Source organism: Pseudophryne corroboree, chromosome 5 (assembly GCF_028390025.1).
Source record: "Pseudophryne corroboree isolate aPseCor3 chromosome 5, aPseCor3.hap2, whole genome shotgun sequence".
Lineage (NCBI taxonomy): Eukaryota > Metazoa > Chordata > Amphibia > Anura > Myobatrachidae > Pseudophryne > Pseudophryne corroboree.
The window spans coordinates 729,452,047-729,473,905 of NC_086448.1; the positions used below are offsets into that span (position 1 = coordinate 729,452,047).

The 21,859-nt window shown below is 46.1% G+C and overlaps 2 long non-coding RNA genes across 2 annotated transcripts; both read right to left on the reverse strand.

Moving 5' to 3' along the window:
* Positions 1–354: 354 nt before the first annotated feature.
* LOC134929381 (uncharacterized) lies at positions 355–2,126 on the reverse strand. Its single transcript, XR_010178523.1, has 2 exons — positions 1,494–2,126; positions 355–629 (listed from the first exon to the last, which is right to left on the reverse strand). It is a non-coding gene; the product is annotated as an uncharacterized LOC134929381 (long non-coding RNA).
* Positions 2,127–17,882: 15,756 nt separating this feature from the next.
* On the reverse strand, positions 17,883–19,665 carry LOC134929382 (uncharacterized). The gene is made up of 2 exons (XR_010178524.1): positions 19,022–19,665; positions 17,883–18,157 (listed from the first exon to the last, which is right to left on the reverse strand). It is a non-coding gene; the product is annotated as an uncharacterized LOC134929382 (long non-coding RNA).
* Between the last annotated feature and the right edge of the window lie 2,194 nt (positions 19,666–21,859).

Consider the following 21,859-nt stretch of genomic DNA (forward strand, 5'->3'; position numbering starts at 1 on the left):
TGTTAAAATGGTGCTAGCGCATTTTCCTTTTAATTTCCCAATGGGCACACACATATTTCATGGAAAATTTATCTGACACCAGATGCCTAGAGATTTCTTCAGTAGTGGCCATATTGTAGGTATAGTAAATGGATTCAGGGTGTGCGGGGAAGGCCAGTCTTGCCTCAGGAGCCCATTGACCCATTATAGACACACCAGTGCTCCACGGTCCACTCCTATTTGCTGCATAGGGAACAGTAGGACATAAAGCGTGTGTCCACAATAAGAAGATACCTTAAAGAGCTGTGTATCAGGAACCTTCACCAGACAGACATCAATGTAACGTGTGAAAATCCATGACTCAGTACACTATCATTACTTATCAGCATTTATTAACTAACAGTGCTTAGCATCTCCTGCTGGATATAAGCCACATTGTCCAATCCATGTTTCCATTTTTGCTGAAACCAGGTCATAGATGTTCATACGGTTGGTCTAGTTCTCATGAACACTTGTTGTTTCACAGTGTCTCTGCAGCTTCCCTGATGTTCTAGGCTGCTTGATGATCTTCAGAAACATGACTTTGGTGTGGCAGGAGGTGGAGGTCATCCTAGCCTATCCCAGCACTTTGTAGTAATACCAGTGTCTTGCTGAAAATGAGAAGGCCATAAATTAATGCTGTAAGTAATGCAAAAAGAGACTTCATGGTTTCTGCATACAGTATATAGATGGATTCAAACTATTGGGGAGATGTATCAAAGCTTGGGGAGCGATAAAGTGGAGAAAGATAAAGTTCCAATCAATCAGCTCCTAACTGTCATTTTTCACACACAGGGGCTGATTTAGCAACAGGTTTTATAATGTGCAATGAGTTTTAAAACTCGTTGCATATAATAAATGGTGCTCCAGCCAATCGGCTCATAACTATCATGCGTTTGAAAAATGACAGTTGGGAGCTGATTGGCTGGAGCACCATTTATCATATGCAACAAGTCTTAAAACTCATTGCATATGACAAAACTAATTGATAAATAAGCCCCACAGTCTGTAACATGTCAATTAGGAGCTGATTGGCTGATACTCTATCTTTCTCCACTTTATCACCCTGCTATGCTTAGTACATCTCCCCCACAGCCTGTAAGATGACAATTACGAGCTTGGTTGGTACTTTATCTTTTTCCATTTGATCTCTATCCAAGCTTTGATAAATCTAGCCCTGTGTTCTGCTAAGAACAAGACTCCTTGGGAGGAATATGAAAAATGGATTAATGACTGAATAACACCCTGTGGCCCAAATGGTGCAATATCACTGATATAGTCACTAGGGTTAAATCAGCATTTAGTTTTAAAACGAAAAACATCAAGTAAAGCATAATCAAATTAAGCTCTAAAGACATGAAAATATCCTCCCCAATCCTCCATTTATAACTCCATTTCACAAAATGAAATAAATATAAACACCATTTGTACCGCGGTGACATAAACTTTAAATACATTATTGGTACAATTAATACCTCTTCTGCTTCTCGATACACCTCTTCTTTTGTGAGAAGTTCTCCTACGTCTTGGCCGTTGGCGTGGGCGATGTCTTCTCTGTGCCATTGTCTAACAGATGTTGTCACTCGGGTAGGCTCAGATGAATGGTGACTGGTCAGCTCCAGCAGCTGCAGGATATACTCACTGACTGTTATGATGACATCATGGAACCTCACTTGTGACTAGTGCTCCCATTGTTCTACCAGGCAGCCCTGTGTCCTGATGTTTGCTCAGGCTATAAAACCATGTCCATGCTTACAGTACTTTTGGATAACAAGACAAGTATAACTGTTATATGAACCCATCCTCATACTTTGATTACATTGTTACTGTAAATTTCCGTCAGACTGGAGCAGAAATGTAAAAGATGTAAAATTAAACACCGATAATCCCCGTACACACTGTGCGACTTCAGCCCTGTACACGCCGAGTGCTATATTGCTGAACGCTATATCGTTCAGCGGTATAGCGCATACACACTAAAGGATATCACTCAATGATATCAATGACATCATCCCCCGCATTCCCCGAACATGCAGCTCAACGATATAGTTAAAATTGAGCTGCATGTTCTGTAGATCATGGATGAAGGAGAATAACCGTGTGCATCATTCATCTTTCATCCATACACACTGGACAATATGAACAATAGATCTTCCAAAAAAGATTGTTATCATTCATATCGTCCAGTGTCATCGCCAGTGTGTTTGGGGCTTAAGTTAACGTAGATCTCTCGCCAAGGATTACTGTAAGAGGAGTTCAGGAAGTTAACATTAAATCAGAGCTTTAATTATGTCCAATGTCATCTCTGCAAGAGCAGCTGAGTCTCTGAATCTCCAAAAAGCTGTTCTTCTCTACACAAATACTGAATGCAAGTTCCATCCATGATAAGGTTTTTAGATAGATAGATAGATAGATTGATAGATAGAGAGATATCCAGTGAAATGGATTGTTTCTCTACATAAAAGGTAAATGAGAAAACATAACATACTGTAGTGTGATCAGGGATGGCGACGGGTGGGGGGAGGGGAACGGGGGGGGGGGGGGGTTCCAAAGGGGATACCTGTACCAGGCCCCAAGGATCAGAGGGGCCCCAAGAATATGTCCCTTAGTGCCTGGTAGGTATGTGATCCGTCTTGTACAAATAGAGAACTGCAGGTGGTGTGGGCGTAGCCTCAGAGTGACAGGAGCCTCTCACACATAGTGTGCGCCCGCTATCCCTGGTCCAGCTCTATTGCAGGCAGAAGATACGGGACATGGCAGCAGCTACATTTACCAGGATTCCTGTGCCCTCCGCCAGCCTCTTCTGGTGGGGTGGGAGGGCCGCATGGTACCTGCTGTGCTGTGTCCGGTCTGGATACTGGGGAGTGCAGCGCAGGTGAGTCTCTCCCCGGGGTAACAGTGGATTGATGAGGGGATACAGGGTTTTGGGATGGGGTGGGGGAGCTGGGAATGCAGCATGGAGTCATTGGGGAGAGACAGACTGTGGGGTGTGGGGGGGGGGAGGAAGGAGAGATATACATATTTCTCTATCGTCCTAGTGGATGCTGGGGTTCCTGAAAGGACCATGGGGAATAGCGGCTCCGCAGGAGACAGGGCACAAAAGTAAAGCTTTCCGATCAGGTGGTGTGCACTGGCTCCTCCCCCTATGACCCTCCTCCAAGCCAGTTAGATTTTTGTGCCCGGCCGAGAAGGGTGCAATCTAGGTGGCTCTCCTAAAGAGCTGCTTAGAAAAGTTTAGCTTAGGTTTTTTATTTTACAGTGAGTCCTGCTGGCAACAGGATCACTGCAACGAGGGACTTAGGGGAGAAGAAGTGAACTCACCTGCGTGCAGGATGGATTGGCTTCTTGGCTACTGGACATCAGCTCCAGAGGGACGATCACAGGTACAGCCTGGATGGTCACCGGAGCCTTGCCGCCGGCCCCCTTGCAGATGCTGAAATAAGAAGAGGTCCAGAATCGGCGGCAGAAGACTCCTCAGTCTTCTAAAGGTAGCGCACAGCACTGCAGCTGTGCGCCATTTTCCTCTCAGCACACTTCACACGGCAGTCACTGAGGGTGCAGGGCGCTGGGAGGGGGGCGCCCTGGGAGGCAAATGAAAACCTATTTTGGCTAAAAATACCTCACATATAGCCTCCGGAGGCTATATGGAGATATTTAACCCCTGCCAGAATCCGTTAAGAGCGGGAGACGAGGCCGCCGAAAAAGGGGCGGGGCCTATCTCCTCAGCACACAGCGCCATTTTCCCTCACAGAAAGGCTGGAGGGAAGGCTCCCAGGCTCTCCCCTGCACTGCACTACAGAAACAGGGTTAAAACAGAGAGGGGGGGCACTAATTTGGCGTTAGAAATATATAAAAAAGATGCTATAAGGGAAAACACTTATATAAGGTTGTCCCTATATAATTATAGCGTTTTTGGTGTGTGCTGGCAAACTCTCCCTCTGTCTCTCCAAAGGGCTAGTGGGTCCTGTCCTCTATCAGAGCATTCCCTGTGTGTGTGCTGTGTGTCGGTACGTGTGTGTCGACATGTAGGAGGACGATGTTGGTGAGGAGGCGGAGCAATTGCCTGTAATGGTGATGTCACTCTCTAGGGAGTCGACACCGGAATGGATGGCTTATTTAGGGAATTACGTGATAATGTCAACACGCTGCAAGGTCGGTTGACGACATGAGACGGCCGACAAACAATTAGTACCGGTCCAGACGTCTCAAAAACACCGTCAGGGGTTTTAAAACGCCCGTTTACTTTAGTCGGTCGACACAGACACAGACAGGGACACTGAATCCAGTGTCGACGGTGAATAAACAAACGTATTCCTTATTAGGGCCACACGTTAAAGGCAATGAAGGAGGTGTTACATATTTCTGATACTACAAGTACCACAAAAGAGGGTATTATGTGGGATGTGAAAAAACTACCATAGTTTTTCCTGAATCAGATAAATTAAATAAAGTGTGTGATGATGCGTGGGTTCCCCCCGATAGAAAATTATGGGCGGTATACCCTTTCCCGCCAGAAGTTAGGGCGCGGTGGGAAACACCCCTTAGGGTGGATAAGGCGCTCACACGCTTATCAAAACAAGTGGCGGTACCGTCTATAGATAGGGCCGTCCTCAAGGACCAGCTGACAGGAGGCTGGAAAATATCATAAAAAGTATATACACACATACTGGTGTTATACTGCGACCAGCGATCGCCTCAGCCTGGATGTGCAGAGCTGGGGTGGCTTGGTCGGATTCCCTGACTAAAAATATTGATACCCTTGACAGGGACAGTATTTTATTGACTATAGAGCATTTAAAGGATGCATTTCTATATATGCGAGATGCACAGAGGGATATTTGCACTCTGGCATCAAGAGTAAATGCGATGTCCATAACTGCCAGAAGATGTTATGGACACGACAGTGGTCAGGTGATGCAGATTCCAAACGGCACAAAGGTGTATTGCCGTATAAAGGAAGAGGAGTTATTTGGGGTCGGTCCATCGGACCTGGTGGCCACGGCAACTGCTGGAAAATCCACCGTTTTTACCCTAAGTCACATCTCTGCAGAAAAAGACACCGTCTTTTCAGCCTCAGTCCTTTCGTCCCTATAAGATCATATCTGCCCAGGGATAGAGGAAAGGGAAGAAGACTGCAGCAGGCAGCCCATTCCCAGGAACAGAAGCGTTCCACCGCTTCTGACAAGTTCTCAGCATGGCGCTGAGACCGTACAGGACCCCTGGATCCTACAAGTAGTATCCCAGGGGTACAGATTGGAATGTCGAGACGTTTCCCCTTCGCAGGCTCCTGAAGTCTGCTTTACCAAGGTCTCCCTCCGACAAGGAGGCAGTATGGAAAAAAATTCACAAGCTGTATTCCCAGCAGGTGATAATTAAATTACCCCTCCTACTACAAGAAAAGGGGTATTATTCCACACTATATTGTGGTACTGAAGCCAGAAGGCTAGGTGAGACTTATTCTAAATCTAAAAAAAAATTTTGAACACTTACAAAGGTTCAAATCAAGATGGAGTCACTCAGAGCAGTGATAACGAACAGGAAGAAGGGGACTATATAGTGTCCCGGGACATCAGGGATGCTTACCTCTATGTCCCAAATTTGCCCTTCTCACTAAGGGTACCTCAGGTTCGTGGTGCAGAACTGTCACTATCAGTTTCAGACGCTGCCGTTTGGATTGTCCACGGCACCCCGGGTCTTTACTAAGGTAATGGCCGAAATGATGATTCTTCTTCGAAGAAAAGGCGTCTTAATTATCCCTTACTTGGACGATCTCCTGATAAGGGCATAGTCCAGGGAACAGTTGGAGGTAGGAGTAGCACTATCTCGGATACTGCTACAACAGCACGGGTGGATTCTAAATATTCCAAAATCGCAGCTGATCCCGACGACACGTCTGCTGTGCCTAGGGATGATTCTGGACACAGTCCAGAAAAAGGTGTTTCTCCCGAAAGAGAAAGCCAGGGAGTTATCCGAGCTAGTCAGGAACCTCCTAAAAACAGTGCATCATTGCACAAGGGTCCTGGTAGAAAATGGTGGCTTCCTACGAAGCAATTCCATTCGGCAGATTTCACGCAAGAACTTTTCAGTGGGATCTGCTGGACAAATGGTCCGGATCGCATCTTCAGATGCATCAGCGGATAACCCTATATCCAGGGACAAGGGTGTCTCTCCTGTGGTGGTTATAGAGTGCTCATCTTCTAGAGGGCCGCAGATTCGGCATTCAGGATTGGATGCTGGTGACCACGGAGCCCAGCCCGAGAGGCTGGGGAGCAGTCACACAAAGAAAAAAATTTCCAGGGAGTGTGATCAAGTCTGGAGACTTTTCTCCACATAAATATACTGGAGCTAAGGGTAAATTTATAATGCTCTAAGCTTAGCAAGACCTCTGCTTCAAGGTCAGCCGGTATTGATCCAGTGGGAAAAACATCACGGCAGTCGCCCACGTAAACAGACAGGGCGACACAAGAAGCAGGAGGGCAATGGCAAAAACTGCAAGGACTTTTCGCTGGGCGGAAAATCATGTGATAGCACTGTCAGCAGTGTTTCATCCCGGGAATGGAAACTGGGAAGCAGACTTCCTCAGCAGGCACGACCTCCACCCGGGAGAGTGGAAACTTCATCGGGAAGTTTTTTCCACATGATTGTAAACCATTGGGAAATACCAAAGGTGGACATGATGGCGTCCCGTCTGAACAAAAAACGGGACAGGTATTGCGCCAGGTCAAGAGACCCTCAGGCAATAGCTGTGGACGTTCTGGTAACACCGTGGGTGTACCAGTCGGTGTATGTGTTCCCTCCTCTGCTTCTCATACCTAAGGTGCTGAGAATTATAAGACGTAGAGGAGTAAGAACTATACTCATGGCTCCGGATTGGCCAAGAAGGACTTGGTACCCGGAACTTCAAGAGATGTTTACAGAGGTCTTATGGCCTCTGCCGCTAAGAAGGGACTTGCTTCAGCAAGTACCATGTCTGTTCCAAGACTTACCGCAGCTGCGTTTGTTGGCATGGCGGTGGAACGCCGGATCCTAAGGGAAAAAGGCATTCCGGAAGAGGTCATTCCTACCCTGGTCAAAGCCAGAAAGGAGGTGACCGCACAACATTATCACCACATGTGGCGAAAATATGTTGCGTGGTGTGAGGCCAGGAAGGCCCCACAAAGAAATTTCAACTCGGTCGATTCCTGCATTTCCTGCAAACAGGAGTGTCTATGGGCCTCAAATTGGGGTCCATTAAGGTTCAAATTTCGGCTCTGTCAATTTTCTTCCAAAAAGAATTGGCTTCAGTTCCTGAAGTCCAGAACTTTGTCAAGGGAGTATTGCATATACAACCCTCTTTTGTGCCTCCAGTGGCACTGTGGGATCTCAACGTAGTTCTGGGATTCTTCAAATCACATTGGTTTAAAACCAGTCAAATCTGTGGATTTGAAGCATCTCACATGAAAAGTGACCATGTTCTTGGCCCTGGCCTGGACCAGGCGAGTGTCAAATTGGTGGTTTTTTTCTCAAAAAAGCCCATATTTGTTTGTCCATTCGGACAGGGCAGAGCTGCGGACTCGTCCCCAGTTCTCTCCCTAAGGTGGTGTCAGTGTTTCACCTGAACCAGCTTATTGTGGTGCCTTGCACCTACTAGGGACTTGGAGGACTCCAAGTTGCTAGATGTTGTCAGGGCCCTGAAAATATAGGTTCCAGGACGGCTGGAGTCAGGAAAACTGACTTGCTGTTATCCTGTATGCACCCAACAAACTGGGTGCTCTTGCTTTTAAGCAGACTATTGCTAGTTGGATGTGTAATACAATTCAGCTTGCACATTCTGTGGCAGGCCTGCCACAGCCAAAATATGTAAATGCCCATTCCACAAGGAAGGTGGGCTCATCTTGGGCGGCTGCCCGAGGGGTCTCGGCTTTACAACTTTGCCGAGCGGTTATTTAGTCAGGGGCAAACACGTTTGTAAAATCCTACAAATTTGATACCCTGGCTAAGGAGGACCTGGAGTTCTCTCATTCGGTGCTGCAGAGTCATCCGCACTCTCCCGCCCGTTTGGGAGCTTTGGTATAATCCCCATGGTCCTTTCAGGAACCCCAGCATCCACTAGGACGATAGAGAAAATAAGAATTTACTTACCGATAATTCTATTTCTCGGAGTCCGTAGTGGATGCTGGGCGCCCATCCCAAGTGCGGATTATCTGCAATACTTGTACATAGTTACAAAAATCGGGTTATTATTGTTGTGAGCCATCTTTTCAGAGGCTCCGCTGTTATCATACTGTTAACTGGGTTTAGATCACAAGTTGTACGGTGTGATTGGTGTGGCTGGTATGAGTCTTACCCGGGATTCAAAATTCCTCCCTTATTGTGTACGCTCGTCCGGGCACAGTACCTAACTGGCTTGGAGGAGGGTCATAGGGGGAGGAGCCAGTGCACACCACCTGATCGGAAAGCTTTACTTTTGTGCCCTGTCTCCTGCGGAGCCGCTATTCCCCATGGTCCTTTCAGGAACCCCAGCATCCACTACGGACTCCGAGAAATAGAATTATCGGTAAGTAAATTCTTATTTTCTATACATGTTTAGATAAATATATTTCTCTGACGTCCTAAGTGGATGCTGGGGACTCCGTCAGGACCATGGGGATTAGCGGCTCCGCAGGAGACAGGGCACAAAAGTAAAAGCTTTAGGACTAGGTGGTGTGCACTGGCTCCTCCCCCTATGACCCTCCTCCAAGCCTCAGTTAGGTTTTTGTGCCCGGCTGAGAAGGGTGCAATCTAGGTGGCTCTCCTGAGCTGCTTAGAGTAAAAGTTAGACTTAGGTTTTTTATTTTCAGTGAGTCCTGCTGGCAACAGGCTCACTGCATCGAGGGACTTAGGGGAGAAGAAGTGAACTCCCCTGCGTGCAGAGTGGATTGGGCTTCTTAGGCTACTGGACATTAGCTCCAGAGGGACGATCACAGGCCCAGCCATGGATGGGTCCCAGAGCCGCGCCGCCGCCCCCCTTACAGAGCCAGAAGAGTGAAGAGGTCCAGAAATCGGCGGCAGAAGACATCCTGTCTTCAATAAAGGTAGCGCACAGCACTGCAGCTGTGCGCCATTGCTCTCAGCACACTTCACACTCCGGTCACTGAGGGTGCAGGGCGCTGGGGGGGGGGGCGCCCTGAGACGCAATGTAAACACTATCTGTGGCTAAAAATACATCACATATAGCTCCTGGGCTATATGGATGTATTTAACCCCTGCCATTTTTCCTCATAAAAAGCGGGAGAAAGGCCGCCGTGAAGGGGGCGGAGCCTATCTCCTCAGCACACAAGCGCCATTTTCCCTCACAGCTCCGCTGGAAGGACGTCTCCCTGACTCTCCCCTGCAGTCCTGCACTACAGAAACAGGGTAAAACAGAGAGGGGGGGCACTAATTTGGCTAGATAAACTACAATAGCAGCTATAAAGGGAGAAACACTTATTATAAGGTTGTCCCTATACATATATAGCGCTGGGTGTGTGCTGGCAAACTCTCCCTCTGTCTCCCCAAAGGGCTAGTGGGGTCCTGTCCTCTATCAGAGCATTCCCTGTGTGTGTGCTGTGTGTCGGTACGTGTGTGTCGACATGTATGAGGAGGAAAATGGTGTGGAGGCGGAGCAATTGCCTGTATTAGTGATGTCACCCCCTAGGGAGTCGACACCTGACTGGATGGTCTTATTTAAGGAATTACGTGATAGTGTCAGCACTTTACAAAAAACTGTTGACGACATGAGACAGCCGGCAAATCAGTTAGTGCCTGTCCAGGCGTCTCAAACACCGTCAGGGGCTCTAAAGCGCCCATTACCTCAGTCGGTCGACACAGACACGGACACCGACTCCAGTGTCGACGGTGAAGAAACAAACGTATTTTCCAGTAGGGCCACACGTTACATGATTACGGCAATGAAGGAGGCTTTGCATATTTCTGATACTACAAGTACAGGTTGAGTATCCCTTATCCAAAATGCTTGGGACCAGAGGTATTTTGGATATGGGATTTTTCCGTATTTTGGAATAATTGCATACCATAATGAGATATCATGGTGATGGGACCCAAGTCTAAGCACAGAATGCATTTATGTTATATATACACCTTATACACACAGCCTGAAGGTCATTTTAGCTAATATTTTTTATAACTTTGTGCATTAAACAAAGTGTGTGTACATTCACACAATTCATTTATGTTTCATATACACCTTCTACACACAGCCTGAAGGTCATTTAATACAATATTTTTAATAACTTTGTGTATTAAACAAGGTTTGTGTACATTGAGCCATCAAAAAACAAAGGTTTCACTATCTCAATCTCACTCCAAAAAGTCCGTATTTCGGAATATTCCGTATTTCGGATATTTGGATATGGGATACTCAACCTGTACCACAAAAAAGGGTATTATGTGGGGTGTGAAAAAACTACCCGTAGTTTTTCCTGAATCAGATGAATTAAATGAAGTGTGTGATGATGCGTGGGTTTCCCCCGATAAAAAAATTGCTAATATCTAAGAAATTATTGGCATTATACCCTTTCCCGCCAGAAGTTAGGGCGCGTTGGGAAACACCCCCCAGGGTGGATAAGGCGCTCACACGCTTATCAAAACAAGTGGCGTTACCGTCTCCAGATACGGCCGCCCTCAAGGAGCCAGCTGATAGGAAGCTGGAAAATATCCTAAAAAGTATATACACACATACTGGTGTTATACTGCGACCAGCAATCGCCTCAGCCTGGATGTGCAGCGCTGGGGTGGCTTGGTCGGAGTCCCTGACTGAAAATATTGATACCTTTGACAGGGACAGTATTTTATTGACTATAGAGCATTTAAAGGATGCGTTTCTATATATGCGAGATGCACAGAGGGATATTTGCACTCTGGCATCAAGAGTAAGTGCGATGTCCATTTCTGCTAGAAGATGTTTATGGACACGACAATGGTCAGGTGATGCGGATTCCAAACGGCACATGGAAGTATTGCCGTGTAAAGGGGAGGAGTTATTTGGGGTCGGTCTATCGGACCTGGTGGCCACGGCAACAGCTGGAAAATCCACCTTTTTACCCCAAGTCACCTCTCAGCAGAAAAAGACACCGTCTTTTCAGCCTCAGTCCTTTCGTCCCCATAAGGGCAAGCGGGCAAAAGGCCAGTCATATCTGCCCCGGGGTAGAGGAAAGGGAAAAAGACTGCAGCAGGCAGCCCCTTCCCAGGAACAGAAGCCCTCCACCGCTTCTGTCAAGTCCTCAGCATGACGCTGGGGCCTTACAAGCGGACTCAGGTGCGGTGGGAGGTCGTCTCAAGAGTTTCAGCGCGCAGTGGGCTCACTCGCAAGTGGACCCCTGGATCCTACAGGTAGTTTCCCAGGGGTACAGATTGGAATTCGAGACGTCTCCCCCTCGCAGGTTCCTGAAGTCTGCTTTACCAACGTCTCCCTCCGACAGGGAGGCAGTATTGGAAGCAATTCACAAGCTGTATTCCCAGCAGGTGATAATCAAAGTACCCCTCCTTCAACAAGGGAAGGGGTATTATTCCACACTATTTGTGGTACCGAAGCCAGACGGCTCGGTGAGACCTATTCTAAATCTGAAATCTTTGAACACTTACATACAAAGGTTCAAATTCAAGATGGAGTCACTCAGAGCAGTGATAGCGAACCTGGAAGAGGGGGACTATATGGTGTCCCTGGACATCAAGGATGCTTACCTCCATGTCCCAATTTGCCCTTCTCACCAAGGGTACCCCAGGTTCGTGGTACAGAACTGTCACTATCAGTTTCAGACGCTGCCGTTTGGATTGTCCACGGAACCCCGGGTCTTTACCAAGGTAATGGCCGAAATGATGATTCTTCTTCGAAGAAAAGGCGTCTTAATTATCCCTTACTTGGACGATCTCCTGATAAGGGCAAAGTCCAGGGAACAGTTGGAGGTCGGAGTAGCACTATCTCGGGTACTGCTACAACAGCACGGGTGGATTCTAAATATTCCAAAATCGCAGCTGATCCCGACGACACGTCTGCTGTTCCTAGGGATGATTCTGGACACAGTCCAGAAAAAGGTGTTTCTCCCGGAGGAGAAAGCCAGGGAGTTATCCGAGCTAGTCAGGAACCTCCTAAAACCAGGAAAAGTGTCAGTGCATCATTGCACAAGGGTCCTGGGAAAAATGGTGGCTTCCTACGAAGCGATTCCATTCGGCAGATTTCACGCAAGAATTTTTCAGTGGGATCTGCTGGACAAATGGTCCGGATCGCATCTTCAGATGCATCAACGGATAGCCCTGTCTCCAAGGACAAGGGTGTCTCTTCTGTGGTGGCTGCAGAGTGCTCATCTATTAGAGGGCCGCAGATTCGGCATTCAGGACTGGGTCCTGGTGACCACGGATGCCAGCCTGAGGGGCTGGGGAGCAGTCACACAGGGAAGAAATTTCCAGGGAGTGTGGTCAAGTCTGGAGACTTCACTTCACATAAATATACTGGAGCTAAGGGCAATTTACAATGCTCTAAGCCTAGCAAGACCTCTGCTTCAAGGTCAACCGGTGCTGATCCAGTCGGACAACATCACGGCAGTCGTCCACGTAAACAGACAGGGCGGCACAAGAAGCAGGAGGGCAATGGCAGAAGCTGCAAGGATTCTTCGCTGGGCGGAAAATCATGTGATAGCACTGTCAGCAGTGTTCATTCCGGGAGTGGACAACTGGGAAGCAGACTTCCTCAGCAGGCACGACCTCCACCCGGGGGAGTGGGGACTTTATACGGAAGTCTTCCACATGATTGTGAACCGTTGGGAAAAACCAAAGGTGGACATGATGGCGTCCCGCCTCAACAAAAAACTGGACAGGTATTGCGCCAGGTCAAGGGACCCTCAGGCAATAGCTGTGGACGCTCTGGTAACACCGTGGGTGTACCAGTCAGTGTATGTGTTCCCTCCTCTGCCTCTCATACCCAAGGTACTGAGAATTATAAGACGGAGAGGAGTAAGAACTATACTCGTGGCTCCGGATTGGCCAAGAAGGACTTGGTACCCGGAACTTCAAGAGATGCTCACAGAGGACCCATGGCCTCTGCCGCTAAGAAGGGACTTGCTTCAGCAAGGACCCTGTCTGTTCCAAGACTTACCGCGGCTGCGTTTGACGGCATGGCGGTTGAACGCCGGATCCTAAAGGAAAAAGGCATTCCGGAAGAGGTCATCCCTACCCTGGTCAAAGCCAGGAAGGAGGTGACCGCACAACATTATCACCGCATTTGGCGAAAATATGTTGCGTGGTGTGAGGCCAGGAGGGCCCCCACGGAGGAATTTCAACTCGGTCGATTCCTGCATTTCCTGCAAACAGGAGTGTCTATGGGCCTCAAATTGGGGTCCATTAAGGTTCAAATTTCGGCCCTGTCGATTTTCTTCCAGAAAGAATTGGCTTCAGTTCCTGAAGTCCAGACGTTTGTCAAGGGAGTACTGCATATACAACCCCCTTTTGTGCCTCCAGTGGCACCGTGGGATCTCAACGTAGTTCTGGGATTCCTCAAATCACATTGGTTTGAACCGCTCAAATCTGTGGATTTAAAATATCTCACATGGAAAGTGACCATGCTGATGGCCCTGGCCTCGGCCAGGCGAGTGTCAGAATTGGCGGCTTTGTCTCACAAAAGCCCATATCTGATTTTCCATTCGGACAGGGCAGAACTGCGGACTCGTCCCCAGTTTCTTCCTAAGGTGGTGTCAGCGTTTCACCTGAACCAACCTATTGTGGTGCCTGCGGCTACTAGGGACTTGGAGGACTCCAAGTTGCTAGACGTTGTCAGGGCCCTGAAAATATATGGTTCCAGGACGGTTGGAGTCAGGAAAACTGACTCGCTGTTTATCCTGTATGCACCCAACAAGCTGGGTGCTCCTGCTTCTAAGCAGACGATTGCTCGTTGGATTTGTAGTACAATTCAGCTTGCACATTCTGTGGCAGGCCTGCCACAGCCAAAATCTGTAAATGCCCATTCCACAAGGAAGGTGGGCTCATCTTGGGCGGCTGCCCGAGGGGTCTCGGCTTTACAACTTTGCCGAGCTGCTACTTGGTCAGGGGCAAACACGTTTGCAAAATTCTACAAATTTGATACCCTGGCAGAGGAGGACCTGGAGTTCTCTCATTCGGTGCTGCAGAGTCATCCGCACTCTCCCGCCCGTTTGGGAGCTTTGGTATAATCCCCATGGTCCTGACGGAGTCCCCAGCATCCACTTAGGACGTCAGAGAAAATAAGAATTTACTTACCGATAATTCTATTTCTCGTAGTCCGTAGTGGATGCTGGGCGCCCATCCCAAGTGCGGATTGTCTGCAATACTTGTACATAGTTATTGTTACAAAAATCGGGTTATTATTGTTGTGAGTCATCTTTTCAGAGGCTCCTCTGTTATCATGCTGTTAACTGGGTTCAGATCACAGGTTGTACAGTGTGATTGGTGTGGCTGGTATGAGTCTTACCCGGGATTCAAAATCCTTCCTTATTGTGTACGCTCGTCCGGGCACAGTATCCTAACTGAGGCTTGGAGGAGGGTCATAGGGGGAGGAGCCAGTGCACACCACCTAGTCCTAAAGCTTTTACTTTTGTGCCCTGTCTCCTGCGGAGCCGCTAATCCCCATGGTCCTGACGGAGTCCCCAGCATCCACTACGGACTACGAGAAATAGAATTATCGGTAAGTAAATTCTTATTTTCTATACATGTTTAGATAAATAACTCCTACACACATGGTTGCAGCCTGAGAAATCCTCTGGATACAATTGTGGGTCCTATGTGGGAGTTCCAGTGCTTATAGCATTTACTGACTCTGTTTCTGGATATACCAATTGATGGAGAGAGAATTGACTGCATAGGAAAGGAAAGAGTTAAACATCTGGTGAGGGGTGGACCTAGCTGTGAGGAAAGTACAGCCTTTTTGAAGGGGAGGGTTTGATATATATAGGGAAGGTGAGGCCATCTTAGCTCTCTCTTGTGGTGATTTGCCTTCCCACCCTCCCGCCCTTGTAGTCAGAAATTCTGGCACGTGGTGCCTTGGCATTAAGTTGTTGGCTGGGTTTATCGTTGGCTATTTATTGGCGGAAAAGAACGGCAGTTTTGTATTTGTATGGTAAACTGTAGTGTTTTACAGTTTGGGTTGGTTTAGGTGCACTCACCTCCATCGACTTATTGGCCGCTTGACCACCCGTCCGGGAAGGCAGCGGCAGGGCACCCAGGAGCGATGGGTAGTCACTGTGGGGGTTGAGTTGTCACCTATTACCGGTTTGGGTTAGTTGTAGAAAAAATAAGGATCGTTTCGAATGTTTAGTAATTTAAGGTTAGTTTAGGTTAATAGAGCCGTTCTTTTTGCTGCCACCATATGCCGGCTGGATCGGCATCTTAATAAAATTTTCTATTACAGGTTTGCTATTGGTTAGGGACAAATAAATAGCAAGCAATTTTTCTGCCAAAATTCAAGTCTCCGTGTCTTTATTTCTGGTTTAAAGGTAATGAATGCGTTACTTTAAAGGAAGGGAGGTCCACCAAATATCACTAGGATGTTTAACACTATTGCACTTTTAAAAAATAGGTATTTTAACCGAGTGTACCGAACTAATCTATATGTTCAGGCGGACATAGTAAAGTCTGTCCATGAAGTCAATTTTTAAAGGAATATTGCCTCTTTTTTATGCAATGAGTTTAATTATCTTAAGGTTGATCATAATATTCTGTATGCAGAATTATACAGTGTATAGGTGCTCCAATACAAAAATATATTTCTGTTACCCCTGATGAAGTCAAACTGACGAAACGCGTTGGATTTATCAGTCATTAGTCAGTATTCCAGTTAGGAAAATTACTCCCTTCGCCAAGCGCACACCTTGCTAAGGTGAGGGAGTGTTTACATCTACCTACTGGATTCTGCTGTCAGAGTTATCAAAATCTATGTATAACTGTCACGATCCAGGTAATTCCTTATCAGTATTTACCTTCCAAATGTCTCCTGAGACTGTCCCAGTGTTCCAAGCCTGGATTCCATCTGCACTGTCTGTGTGCAGCACTCTGCATCTCATTGTCTCTAATCTCCTTACTGTGATTCTGGCAGCATCAGGGTTAAGTTTCACATGCAAGTTACAAACAATCTTTCCCTCCAAAAGCTAACATGGGCGCAGCCATGTTTTCCTAATCACATGATACCTTTCAGCCTATCAGCTGCACTCTGCTCTCAGCCTGATTACACAGCAGCTGCACTCTGGTCTCTGGTTAATCAGCCAGCCAATCCCTGCTTCCCAGCAGGTATAAATATCCTGTTCCTGGGGTGGAAAGATGTCAGTGCTTCAATTGTCTTCAGTGATTCCAGTGTGCAGTCCTCCCATGGACTTTCTCTGCAGTACAGCCTGACTCTGCAGTGTCTCATCATTGCATCCTGTGACTGGCAGTTACCGACACCAGCTTCCAGCAGTGCTCTGCCCTGCCAGTAACCATCGGTGTTCCACCATCGATCTCCAGTCACCATTGGTGTTCCGCCATCGATCCCAAGTCACCATCGGTGTTCCGCCATCGATCCCAAGTCAGTAACCATCGGTGTTCCTCCATCGATCCCAAGTCACCATCGGTGTTCCGCCATCGATCCCAAGTCACTATCGGTGTTCCGCCATCGATCCCAAGTCAGTAACCATCGGTGTTCCGCCATCGATCTCAAGTAACCATCGGTTTTCTATCATCAGTATTCCTCTGAACTGTGTTTAATAAAACCTTTAAACTTTCCCTTGTTGTCGTGGTCACGCCTTCGGGCATTTGTTCTAAAGGTTCCCTGCATGTCCAAGAACCCTGTACTGCCTCCCAGGTACACATATACCTCAGTCCCTACGACTGAGGCTTCCCCCTGGTCAGCACCAGCCCTCAGTTGTGACAGTAAGCACTGACCTAATGGATCCGGCCGGAGACCAGGTCCAAGCGACCAGGCCGATGCAAGAACTTGCAGCTTGCCTTGAACGTCAGGAGACTGCACAGGGCCATGTGATCCGCTGTCTCCAGGACCTCTCCTCTCGGCTGGATGGAATACAAGTAACCCTCCGTGGTTCGGGGGCGTCCAGTGTGCCGACTGCAGTACCTTTGGTGGTATCCCCACCCACCATTCCCGTTTCTGCTCCTTGTCTCCATTTACCGACACCTGCCAAGTTTGATGGTTCCCCAAAAGCCTGTCGGGGTTTCCTAAATCAGTGTGAGATATATTTTGAGTTACAGCCTGGCAGTTTCCCAACTGACCGCACCAGGTTTGCTTACATTATCTCCCTCCTCAGTGGCTCCGCCCTCGATTGGGCATCACCTCTATGGGAGCAGTCGGATGCCGTGCTCTCTTCATATGCAGACTTTGTGGCAACCTTCAGGTGCATCTTTGACAAACCAGGTCGTGTGACCTCAGCCTCCTCTGATATCCTCCAGCTACGTCAGGAGACACAAACAGTCGGTAAATATCTGGTACAGTTCCAGATCCTAGCGTTAAGTTAAAGTCTTAGCTACGCATGCACATAGCTCTGTTAAAATGGTGCTAGCGCATTTTCCTTTTAATTTCCCAATGGGCACACACATATTTCATGGAAAATTTATCTGGCACCAGATGCCCTGAGATTTCTTCAGTAGTGGCCATATTGTAGGTATAGTAAATGGATTCAGGGTGTGCGGGGAAGGCCAGTCTTGCCTCAGGAGCCCATTGACCCATTATAGACACACCAGTGCTCCACGGTCCACTCCTATTTGCTGCATAGGGAACAGTAGGACATAATGCGTGTGTCCACTATAAGAAGATACCTTAAAGAGCTGTGTATCAGGAACCTTCACCAGACAGACATCAATGTAACATGTGTGAAAATCCATGACTCAGTACACTATCATTACTTATCAGCATTTATTAACTAACAGTGCTTAGCATCTCCTGCTGGATATAAGCCACATTGTCCAATCCATGTTTCCATTTTTGCTGAAACCAGGTCATAGATGTTCATACGGTTGGTCTAGTTCTCATGAACACTTGTTGTTTCACAGTGTCTCTGCAGCTTCCCTGATGTTTTAGGCTGCTTGATGATCTTCAGAAACATGACTTTGGTGTGGCAGGAGGTGGAGGTCATCCTAGCCTATCCCAGCACTTTGTAGTAATACCAGTGTCTTGCTGAAAATGAGAAGGCCATAAATTAATGCTGTAAGTAATGCAAAAAGAGACTTCATGGTTTCTGCATACAGTATATAGATGGATTCAAACTATTGGGGAGATGTATCAAAGCTTGGGGAGCGATAAAGTGGAGAAAGATAACGTTCCAATCAATCAGCTCCTAACTGTCATTTTTCACACACAGGGGCTGATTTAGCAACAGGTTTTATAATGTGCAATGAGTTTTAAAACTCGTTGCATATAATAAATGGTGCTCCAGCCAATCGGCTCATAACTATCATGCGTTTGAAAAATGACAGTTGCGAGCTGATTGGCTGGAGCACCATTTATCATATGCAACAAGTCTTAAAACTCATTGCATATGACAAAACTAATTGATAAATAAGCCCCACAGTCTGTAACATGTCAATTAGGAGCTGATTGGCTGATACTCTATCTTTCTCCACTTTATCACCCTGCTATGCTTAGTACATCTCCCCCACAGCCTGTAAGATGACAATTACGAGCTTGGTTGGTACTTTATCTTTTTCCATTTGATCTCTATCCAAGCTTTGATAAATCTAGCCCTGTGTTCTGCTAAGAACAAGACTCCTTGGGAGGAATATGAAAAATGGATTAATGACTGAATAACACCCTGTGGCCCAAATGGTGCAATATCACTGATATAGTCACTAGGGTTAAAGCAGCATTTAGTTTTAAAACGAAAAACATCAAGTAAAGCATAATCAAATTAAGCTCTAAAGACATGAAAATATCCTCCCCAATCCTCCATTTATAACTCCATTTCACAAAATGAAATAAATATAAACACCATTTGTACCGCGGTGACATAAACTTTAAATACATTATTGGTACAATTAATACCTCTTCTGCTTCTCGATACACCTCTTCTTTTGTGAGAAGTTCTCCTACGTCTTGGCCGTTGGCGTGGGCGATGTCTTCTCTGTGCCATTGTCTAACAGATGTTGTCACTCGGGTAGGCTCAGATGAATGGTGACTGGTCAGCTCCAGCAGCTGCAGGATATACTCACTGACTGTTATGATGACATCATGGAACCTCACTTGTGACTAGTGCTCCCATTGTTCTACCAGGCAGCCCTAAGGCAGCCCTGTGTCCTGATGTTTGCTCAGGCTATAAAACCATGTCCATGCTTACAGTACTTTTGGATAACAAGACAAGTATAACTGTTATATGAACCCATCCTCATACTTTGATTACATTGTTACTGTAAATTTCCGTCAGACTGGAGCAGAAATGTAAAAGATGTAAAATTAAACACCGATAATCCCCGTACACACTGTGCGACTTCAGCCCTGTACACGCCGAGTGCTATATTGCTGAACGCTATATCGTTCAGCGGTATAGCGCATACACACTAAAGGATATCACTCAATGATATCAATGACATCATCCCCCGCATTCCCCGAACATGCAGCTCAACGATATAGTTAAAATTGAGCTGCATGTTCTGTAGATCATGGATGAAGGAGAATAACCGTGTGCATCATTCATCTTTCATCCATACACACTGGACAATATGAACAATAGATCGTCCAAAAAAGATTGTTATCATTCATATCGTCCAGTGTCATCGCCAGTGTGTTTGGGGCTTAAGTTAACGTAGATCTCTCGCCAAGGATTACTGTAAGAGGAGTTCAGGAAGTTAACATTAAATCAGAGCTTTAATTATGTCCAATGTCATCTCTGCAAGAGCAGCTGAGTCTCTGAATCTCCAGTACATGCAGGGAGATGGGGGTAAGGGACGTCTTCTGCACTAGACAGAATTTATAGGTTTAATCAATATTAGAATCCCCAAATTGTATTAATACATGTAAAATTATGCTTTCATGCCATAGGGGGTGCTGCCATAGACAATAACAGTGAAAAACAACAAGGAACAGAAAAGGATTGTCTCTTCGTTGGCGCACTGAGAGAAAGAAAGATTTTTTCAATATTTAAAACATAACTTTTATTGGTATTACTTTCATAAAAAATTACCTAGCAATTTGAGAAACATATTAGTGAGAAAGTATATATAAAGTGAATTGTGCACTGTGAGTGATTAAATAAAGTGCTTGAAACAATAAAAACTGATTCACTGTGCTCTGAATATTGCTTCACTTAATTTCTTATTCTAAATTCGTATCACTATTTGTTATGTATATTTAATTATTATTTTTAATTCAATATTGTTCATGGTACATGTTATGTATAAATACAGATCAAGACAACGTAACTTGCACGTGTGGTGTGGAAAGGAATAGCCCTGGTATAGAACAGACCTCAAATTTAAATATTGAAATTAAGGGGGCTAGGACAACAGTCCCTAGATAAATCACCCGATGGTATAGTGTGAGTGGTTCTTTCCTTAGAATGTAATTATTTGTAAATAATACTATGTCATAGGTTCCTCCTAAAGGAATTTCATTGGCCTGTGGCTCAAATATAAACACTGTTAGTTAATCTTCCATATCACCAGGCTTTATTAATTTATGATCACACACAGTAATGAGCTTGGCGTGTATTACTCAAAAAATTCATAGATGCTTAATATCAGCAGTACTTAATTGGTTAGGAAGATATTAATGTTTCTCCCCTAATACTGCTAATGCATGTAATGTGGATGCCTCCCTTTAGAACGAGTATGTCTGTTCCGTGCCAGGAGGGTTCCTTTCACTTAAAGCAATACTGGGATTGCACAGACATTATAAAGGTGGATGAGTGTATTCACACCGTATGTGCACCCTATAGTCTTATTGCTATCATATAACAGCTGGTATACACATATGTTATCACAATGTCCCACAGTTTAAATATTGCTGTGAGACAGTATTTAATGTATATACATGTGCAGCGTAACGGGAATGCTCTATTGGGTTGCCGGCTGTCGCTATTATGATCAGCTGCCGCGTGGGGTTAAAAAAACCCTTACTGCTTGATTAAATGGGCGGATGTACTTCCACTGTGTCTCTCAGTTTAAATATTACTGCGAGGCAATTACCAAAAAATTCAATAGAGACATTCCATTACGGGTTACAGTCTTACAAAAACATTCTGATCTGTTGTTATGTAAATTAGTTCTCTCCTATTGTGACAAGGTTTCTATTAACATGGCTTGTCGTTTATGGCTGTCCGCAGCTGATATAGGTTGCCTGCATTACATAGTGGTATTCTATGTGCTCCCTATATGTGACAGCTGTTATCTTGTGTGCGGGTTCTGACACACCGGACCTTAGAATTCTCAATTCCTACATAACATTACCCTAACACTAGTGATATTTAGTTTCCTATTCTCCTATTCTATAAGCATATTGAGCACAGTGACCAGTGAGCGGGCTTAGCGGCCCCGCTCGGAAACGCCGACGTGCACGTTTCGCAAAATGCTTTAACGAGGCAAACCCGATTGCCTGATCCATAGTGATTTTAACAGGACACTCAGCCTATCACATACAAATTTGTTATCACATGATTCACGGAGCCGTTATGTAAGCTTATATGAGCCGCATGACGTATACGGACTCATCACCGTGAACCGCATGATTAATTACATTGGTCCCTTGGTAATCTTGTTCCTGCTTTTAAGGAAACATAAGGAGCTAGTTATTAAGTGGACAATTAATCGTAGTCCATATTAATATGCTCAGGCAGGAGCAATTGTCCCATTCGGATACATGTAAAGGTCAAAAATGATTCATTGAAAA